This window comes from Pipistrellus kuhlii, unplaced genomic scaffold (assembly GCF_014108245.1).
Source record: "Pipistrellus kuhlii isolate mPipKuh1 unplaced genomic scaffold, mPipKuh1.p scaffold_m20_p_10, whole genome shotgun sequence".
Taxonomy (NCBI): domain Eukaryota; kingdom Metazoa; phylum Chordata; class Mammalia; order Chiroptera; family Vespertilionidae; genus Pipistrellus; species Pipistrellus kuhlii.
This window is the reverse complement of record NW_023425405.1, coordinates 6,651,877-6,660,608: the sequence shown is the minus strand read 5'-3', so window position 1 is coordinate 6,660,608 and position 8,732 is coordinate 6,651,877.

Genomic DNA, 8,732 nt, shown 5'->3' with positions numbered 1-8,732 from the left:
GGCACATCCCCAGTGGGAGGTGTGCAGGAGGCAGCTGATTGATGTTTCTAGCTCTCTATCTTTCCCCCTTCCACTCTGTAAAAAATCAATAAATTTTTTTTTTAAAGTTGATTTTGCAATACACTACACTAAAGAGAAAAAGCTATTGTTCTCTCATTTGTAATCTGGCACATGCACATGAGTAAGGGGTGGCAGGGCATCTCAGTGAAATATTAAACAATACATTGTGGATAGTGTCATATTTATCTTACATATGATCAGAATATAGCATTTCAGGGAGTAGAAAAAGCACAAGAACCATTGCTATTTATGCCTTTTAATTAAACAAGTTTACTACTAGAAATCTTTTTCCCAAAATCCATATATGTATAATATATATGCTCAAGAATGTATACTATAGTACTATATATAAGAGCAAAAAAAGAAGCATATAAAATGTCTATTAATTTTAGAATGCCCAAGTGATACATCTGAATTATGGAATATTAAAAATCCATGTAAATATATATGTAGATACATAAGTATATTTATGAGTGTATACATATACTCACATATATCTGAATATGTATATGCATATACATATATATATGCACACCCACATAGTCTTGAACATAAATATGGTAATATACTTTAGATATTTTAAAATAAAACTGATTTAAAATAGTTTACTATGATTCCATTTATATTATTAAAAGATACCCATGTGTGTACATAGAAGAATTTTAACGCAGCCCTGGCTGGCATGGCATGGGTCAATGGTTAGAGAGTTGGCCTGCAGACCAAAAAGTCCAGGATTCAATTCCTGGTCAAGGGTATATACCTGGGTTGCAGGTTCATTTCCTGGCCTCGACCTGGATACATTCAGGAGGCAATTAATCAATGTGTTTCTCTCTCTCTCACTCCCCTACCATGTCTCTTTCCCTTCTTCCCTCCTTTCCTCTCTTCCACTCTCTCCAAAAATTCAATGGAAAAAATATCCTTGAGTGATGGTTAACAAAACAAAACAAATAAAAAATAATTTCAAGACATAGAATGGGCCCTAGAAGAATGCACACACCCTATTGGTGGTGATTATGTCTGGAAGGGCTATGTGGAAATGGTGAGGGCTCAGAGAAGCAATATGGAGTAGTGGTTAAGAGTATAGGCTTTGGTGCCAGACATCCTAGGTTTGAATCCTGATCACTTACTGTTATGTCTTCTTTAGATCCTTCAGTTTCTTCATCTATAAAGTGTTTGTGTGCATGTGAACGTTGCTTAGAACAGACTTGACAATAATTAACATTATATAAAATAGCAAGCACAAAACACACATTCATGAGTATTATTAAGGGAAAATTTTAGTTTTTCCTCCACAACTGCTATTTTATTTAATTCTTGTGCAATATACCGGTGCATTTTTTATAATCTAAAATGAAGAAGACCATGTCCAGAAATTTTGATATTATTGCTCTAACAATGAGGAAATTGTGTAAAATATCAGTGCATTGAATTCCAAGATCTGCTTATTAAATACAGTACTCAAAGTAAATAATTACCCCCTCTACTATCTCAAGGGCAAGAAATCATTGCTCTTTCCCCTAAATGACTCCCTCAGTGCTGTGTACACAGCGGGTGTGCACTAAATGTTTGCTGATGATGATAATGGTAAGGATGCTGACAGCTGTGACACACTATAAAGCTTAATTTAGAAACCATTATGAAAATGTAGCACAAAATACGGTCCTTCTGAATTTTGTCTGCAAGGGAAACATAATCTAACATCTAAATTCTGTTAGATTATTAATAAACCAATTCAATGCACATTGTACTATTGATTGCTTTTGGTATCATCCTGAATTTTTCTCATTAGCATGACCTAATTATTATTTCAGATGAGTCAGAGGGCACAGCAAGGTCCATTTCTATGGTCTTCTATAAGCACTTTCTAAGTTAAATGCAAAAAGTGGATGTTTTCAACTAAATTATATTTCACCCCTGCAGCAAGATTTATAGTAGTGGAATTGTTTTCCGTATTCTTAAATTTCAATGTTATTTTGTTTTTAGAATGACATACTCCTTTTCTCTGTGTTTAAGTAATCCATGAATAGAGAGAATGACTTTGTTGGGAAAATGATGATTCCTCTTCATCCCAACTCTATCCCAGTTTAGTTTTGTGGTTTGTTGTGTGTGTGTTTATGTGTGTGTGTGTAGATTTTTTTGTGTTTTTTTTTTTGGGGGGGGGGGGGGGATAAAACTATTTATAGGTTACATTATCTCTCTTTTGCAAACATGAAAGCATTGATAATATATCAATGACAATTATATTCCTCTTATCAGAAAATTTTCAAATTAATCTTTGATGTTGGATCTCTGTCTCCTTGAGGCTGGTATGATGATGACTGCAGAGATAAAAAAGGGACTCCACATGGAAAATACATTGCAGGGAACAAGAACCATGAATATGGGGTGTGGGCAACTTCTCAATGGGAGAATCTCCCTCTATCGGCATCCAGTCAGGAAAGAGAAGGTAGCGCCCTAAACTGTTTGGCTCAGTGGATAGAGCATTGGCCTGCAGACTAAAAGGTCCCAGGTTCCGGTCAAGGGCATGTACCTTGGATGCGGGTACATACCCAGTAGGAGTGTGCAGGATGTTTCTCTCATCGATGTTTCTAACTCTATCCCTCTCCCTTCCTCTCTGTAAAAAAAATAAATAAAATATGTTTTAAAAAAGAGAGAAGTTAGTTATCTGAATAGGGAAATTTTAATATAAAGACTTGTGTACTAACACAAGATATTAACTTCCCAAAAAAGTCTAAAGATTATAGGAATAGCAGGTATAGGGAGCAGCTTTCACTCCAGGATGGTGGCAGAAAACCCAGAAAAGAAACAACCTAGGAAGAAAGAGCCCTCTCCACTCCTGGAACTCAGACCTTATTGGAGAGAGTGCGGGTGTGGCCCAGTAGATGGCGAGGAGTTTTTGGAGGTGCCCAGGAGTGGCCTGGCAGCTGCCTGAGAGACTCACCAAGAAGCCACTACTGGAACATAAATGAGACTCACTGGACAGTCAGCTGGGATGTCATCAAAGGCTGAAAACTCAGTAGAAAGTGACTTACTGGGGAAAAGGCAAGATCTTCCAAGAAACCAGCATAGGAGGTGCCCATGAAACTCACTAGAAAGGCAAGCAATGGGGAGTTTTCCCAACTCAAAGACAGCCATTGGCTAGGGTGGTGGCAAGATTTTCTGAGGGGAGGGGGATGAATGCCACTGGCAGCTGCACCCCAGATTATCCAGAAGGAAAAAACACACCAGGCCCCGGACAAGAAGCCCTCTCCCCCTGCAGTGCCTATCCAGTACCTCTATGTGCAGTACTGATTAGATGCTTGCTGGCAAGAAACATTGACAAGGCTGTTTCATTCTCACAAAGAAGGGTGAATTTAGAGTTCAGAGGCAATAAATTGATAACTGTTACAATAGCCAATTTGGGAATATTAGAATACAGTTTTATTAAAGAACCTCCTCCTAGAAAGGTCCTTTTTTATTTCTTGACCCTTCATCCATTAATTTATTAGCTCAATCAATAAATACATATAGATCATCTGCCATATGACAGGTGCTATGCCATGGACTAAAGATATGATGGCAAATAAGAAATACGGTTCTTGGACTTCATCTCTGATCACTGGTCCATCAATGGATGGATGAAGAAAAAGTACTGCATATAGACAAGGGAATATGATTCAGACATAAAAAAAATGAAATATTGACATCTGCAACCACATGGATGGACCTAGGAGATATTATGCTAAGTGAAATAAGTCACAGAAAGACAAATACCGTATGATTTCACTTATGTGTAAAATCTAAAATGAAAAAATAAATAAATAAACTAACCAAGACAGCAGAAAGAAATTCATAGATACAGAAAATATTTTGATGTTTGTCAGAAAGTAGGAGAAAGGATTAAGATATACAAATTGTCAGTTACAAAAATATTCACAGGGATATAAAGTACAGCATGGGTAATATAGTCAATAATACTATAATAGCTATGCATTATGTTAAACTTATCCATGGCTACATTCACATGAATTTATATTTTTCTGGCCAAGGTTCTTCTCAGGACAGCTCTTGGGAGGGTTTAACTTCCCCTCGACTTTAAACCTACACAGCTTCCTGTGCTTGCCTTAAGTAAATTGTCCTCTTTCTTTTTCTCCTTATCAGTTAAGATGCTTTGGCATCAACTTAAATGACTTAAGTAATGCTGGAAAAGTATTATAGTACATAACGAGAAGTTCCTAAGTAGGACAGCTCCAGTACTGGCTAATTTAGCAATTTTTCAATCCATGTTCTTTCCATCTTCACATCCCAACTGCTTCAAAGTCTTGGCTTTGCTCCAAGCATTTTGTGCACCTATGACCACATCCAGTGTGTGTGTAAGACACTCCTTCAAGAGGTGAATCTCATTAAGACAGCCTAACACACACCTAAAGATTTGGAGAGAATACAAAACACTACAAACAATCCAAAAGGAAAGAAATGACCTCAGAATGAACCAAAAGGGGAAAGAGGCTAGAAAAAGAGCCTTTCATACTCCCTGGTTTTTCCATTTTATAACTTGAACAATACTGGAGGCTTTTTCTCCATGCGAGGAGTCAGTTGTCAGAATGGCAAAGGAAGAAATAAGAAAGAAGAAAGGACTAGGAAGGAAAGAGGAAGATAAACAGCTTACTGCTCCCTAAGGCCACAACTCGAAATATCAGGAATCTCATTAAAAATACATCCTTGGAGAATGCTGCTGCAAGTGGCTAAAGGACCATAAGTTAAAAGGCAGTGTCCTAGTGGTTATATGCAATACAGTGCTGATACTTTTAGATGTATAGTAAGAGTTTAGAATTGTATGAGCTAGGTTGATTTGGGATTAAGGAAGAAGAAGAATTTGAGCTTGAACTTAAAGAGTGGGAGAGATCATTGCATTAATATAGGAATGAGTATGGAGTGTGCCTGCACCAGAACACTACACCCGAATGGCTCTTTTCCCAGCCCAGCAGCCTTTTTGGGATAGAAGCAGTAATTGAGGTGGACACAGTAGGCAGGAAAAAATGAGATAATTTGAAGATACAGATTATTTTAACAATATATTTTTATTGTTGATAGTAATACAGATGTCTCCCCTTTTTGCCCACTTTACCTTCCCTCCTCCCAGCCCCTACATACTCCTTCAGGTCTTCACCATTTATTGCCTGTGTCCGAGGACTATGCAAATAAGTATGTAAGTTCTTAGGTTTATTTCTTCTCAACTGCCCAAACCCCACACTGAGGTATGTCAGTCTGTTCCATGCCTCCACGCTTCAGGTCTTATTTTATTGGTAAATTCATTTTGTTCATTAGATTCTACAAATAAATGAGGTGATGTGATATTTGTCTTCCTCAGATTGGTTTATTTCACTTAGCATAATATTTCCCAGGTCTATCCATGCTGCCCCGAACGGTAAGAGACCCAGACTTTTTATTTGGCCTTTTTTAAAGTAGAGAACTTACGAGGAAGAGAGCTTATATGAGTAGGGGCAGTGGTGGAGGGTGAGTTCATTCTTGGATGTGTTACATTGAGGTGACAGTGGAGCATCCAAGTGGGGATGAATGGGTGTGTCTTAAATTCAGCACTGTGGACCCTAGCAATTAGGAGAAGCCAGGTCTGCATGGAGGCCTGGTGGGATGACCCTATAGAGACACACGAGGCATTATGGAAAGTCAGTCTGAGGTAAAGAGAGTTACACAATGTTGGTTGGAGAACTGATCCAAAAAGGAGAGATGAATTTTGAGCACTGCATAGCTTATAACTCAGATTATCCTCCAGTTCATCTCAGGAACCCACCCAACATCTTTGGCTAACAGGCCTTCGAAAAACAGAATGAATAAAAACTAGCTGTGCTCCCCCCCTCTGTAATTCCCCTCAGGCACTGAGAGTAGAAGGCACTAGAGGCATGAATGACATTCATTGCTATGAAAATACATCATCCACAATGTTGGGTTATTTAGTTAGGATTCCCTGTACTAGAGAGCTGTGCCCTGGACCCGTGCTACCAGGAGAATTGGTGGAGTTTGTAATAGGCATTGCGGATAGTGGCCATTTTGATGATTATCACACAAAGGGACTGAGAAACACATCTCACTAGTGCCAATTTGCGTAAATATATAAGAGCAAACTATCAAACAGTGAACCATTAGAGCACATGTGATCCCCTCAGACACCAAGGTCTATATGGAGCTGTCCTTAGGCCAGGCAGGACTGAATGGACACCATGGAAAAGGCTCATGGAGGAGCCCACCCCAGTATTGCATGCATGGTTATAGGAGCAGGACATAGCTACACCAACATGATAAAACAGAAGTTTTCTGACTCCCCACAATGGCTTATAGAAAAGAAAGTCTCTGGATTTCATCTGCCGGTATCAGCCTGTTTCTGAGTTGAGCTAACTCGAGCCTGCCAAGCCAGCTCTTTTCCAGGCTGTTGGAGCGGGAGAGGAAATGAGGCTCTAGAGCTCTCCACGTTCTTCTCTCTTTCATGCTACCCATGAAAGACACGCCATGCAAACCTGAGCGCAGAGGGGAGCAAATCACTGGTGCTGCATGCACTACTACCTTAGGAGTAGGCAGACTTTAAAACTGTCTATTAAAGAAGGGCTTAGATGCATTGTTAAATGCTTTAGAAACTCCTAGGAATATCTGGAAAGAAAGTATAAGGAGCCAGAGAAATACTCTTTTGTGACTCAGAAACATGTAGCCTGGAGAAAATGGAATATCTATAAATATACATGAGCCAGGCTTCTGGCTGAGTGGTGCTTCCCCTGTGGGAGCACACTGACCACCAGGGGGCAGCTCCTGTGTTGTGCATCTGCCCCCTGGTGGTCAATGCCCATCATAGTGTCTGATCCTTGCACAGTTTGGTGGATTTGCATCTATGCCTTTTATTATATAGGATTATACAAAGATAATTAAGCCATTAATCCAACACACATACACACACACATACGAATGAATTAATCTTCATTTACATGTCAGGAAATGTAAACCTGACATAATTTTGCATAAAGTAGGTAATATCATGACCATCAAAAGGCTCAGTATTTTAGTTTGATTTTAAGAGAGAAATTTCAGATACCATGGAAACATGTTTAGTGACCTAGTTGTGTTTCCACACTGAGCTGGAAAGAAGGAGTAAGTGAAGTGTGGAAAATAGAAATCAGTAAGAAGAGAGGAGAGACGGACACATTTCTGTTTCTTCCCATTATTGTTTCTGTTTAACTCCACCTCAAGCTCTATGTCAACATGTTCTCTCCTTCCTTAAAGAGTTAAATTATCTCCAAGAATCAGCAGCACTCATCCTTTTACTTAAAATAAGTAAAAAACAAAACAAAACCAAAAAAAACAAGCCCACACTTTATTTGTGGATGTGTGTGCACATGTGCGTACCTGTGTGTATTCTCAATCCTAAATTATTTACTAATATTTAACAGACACTATCAACTGGACTCCCAAACCATTCTCCTCTCTTTTTTATTAATAAATCATGCATAGTGCTTATATGAGTTTGAGTAGGCAGAAGGTCACCAGCCAGACTACATTTCGCTGGCCTCACTGCATTTACCAAATTCCCACCAAGAGAATGTGAGCAGCAGAAATGTGTGCATTTCTATGGTATTTCCTCAACTTCCTCTCTTTCCTTCTTTTCCTGCCTACTGCATATGGGGGCAACTGAAGTAGCCACATTCTAGAGACGGAAGCCACATGTGGAGGAAGGCAAAGATGAGCATTACATCTGTCCCTGGGGGACCTCAGGAAGCAAGAAATGTTGCACAAAAAACATCAAATACCTATTTTTTTATTCTCCTTATTTTTAAGTCTCTGTAATAGCAAGTTAACTTGTACCCTATGTAAAAAATATCAAATTTTTGAAAATAGCCAACCTATTTCATGTCACTGTGTTAAGAGTGGTACACAGTTCTGAAGTCTTTAGCATGTATTTTCCATCTAATTCACCTTACTCCTAACATCTTTTTATGTCCACTTTGCTGGGCCAAATTTCAATCACTTCTTGGGTATCTAGCAGGGTTTTATTGGTGAATACTTAAATCTGGCTGGCATGTATTTTTATTTTTTTATTTTTTAAAAATATATTTTATTGATTTTTTTACAGAGAGGAAGGGAGAGGAATAGAGAGTTAGAAACATCTATGAGAGAGAAACATCGATCAGCTGCCTCCTGCACATTCCCCACTGGGGATGTGTCTGCAACCAAGGTAAATGCCCTTGACCAGAATCGAACCTGGGACCCTTCAGTCCGCAGGCCAATCTGAACCAAAAACAGTTTCAGCTGGCATATATTTTTAGTTCACTATGTGTTAATATGTGTTTCTGATTATTTTCTAGCACACTATTTTTCAAGCCACTTCATTTATAGGAATAAGCCCAAAGACTCCAAAGTTCACTCATGGCATTAAAGCTATATGTCCTGTAGAACAGAATGAATATGTTAAATTAAGTTTCTGTCTTTCCAGCTGATATCCAGTGATTCCCATCATGAAAGGGCTGTGTTGACCATCATCAAAAGAAATCCCTCAGTCCACAGACTTCTAGTTTTTGCTTAGTTTTTAGAAATAAAACAAGTGCAATGTTTGCAACAAAACTAAGATGCTAAGGAATGTTTATAACAATTTCCCTGTGCAAAGGCATGATTAATTAGTGTGCTCTATTTAT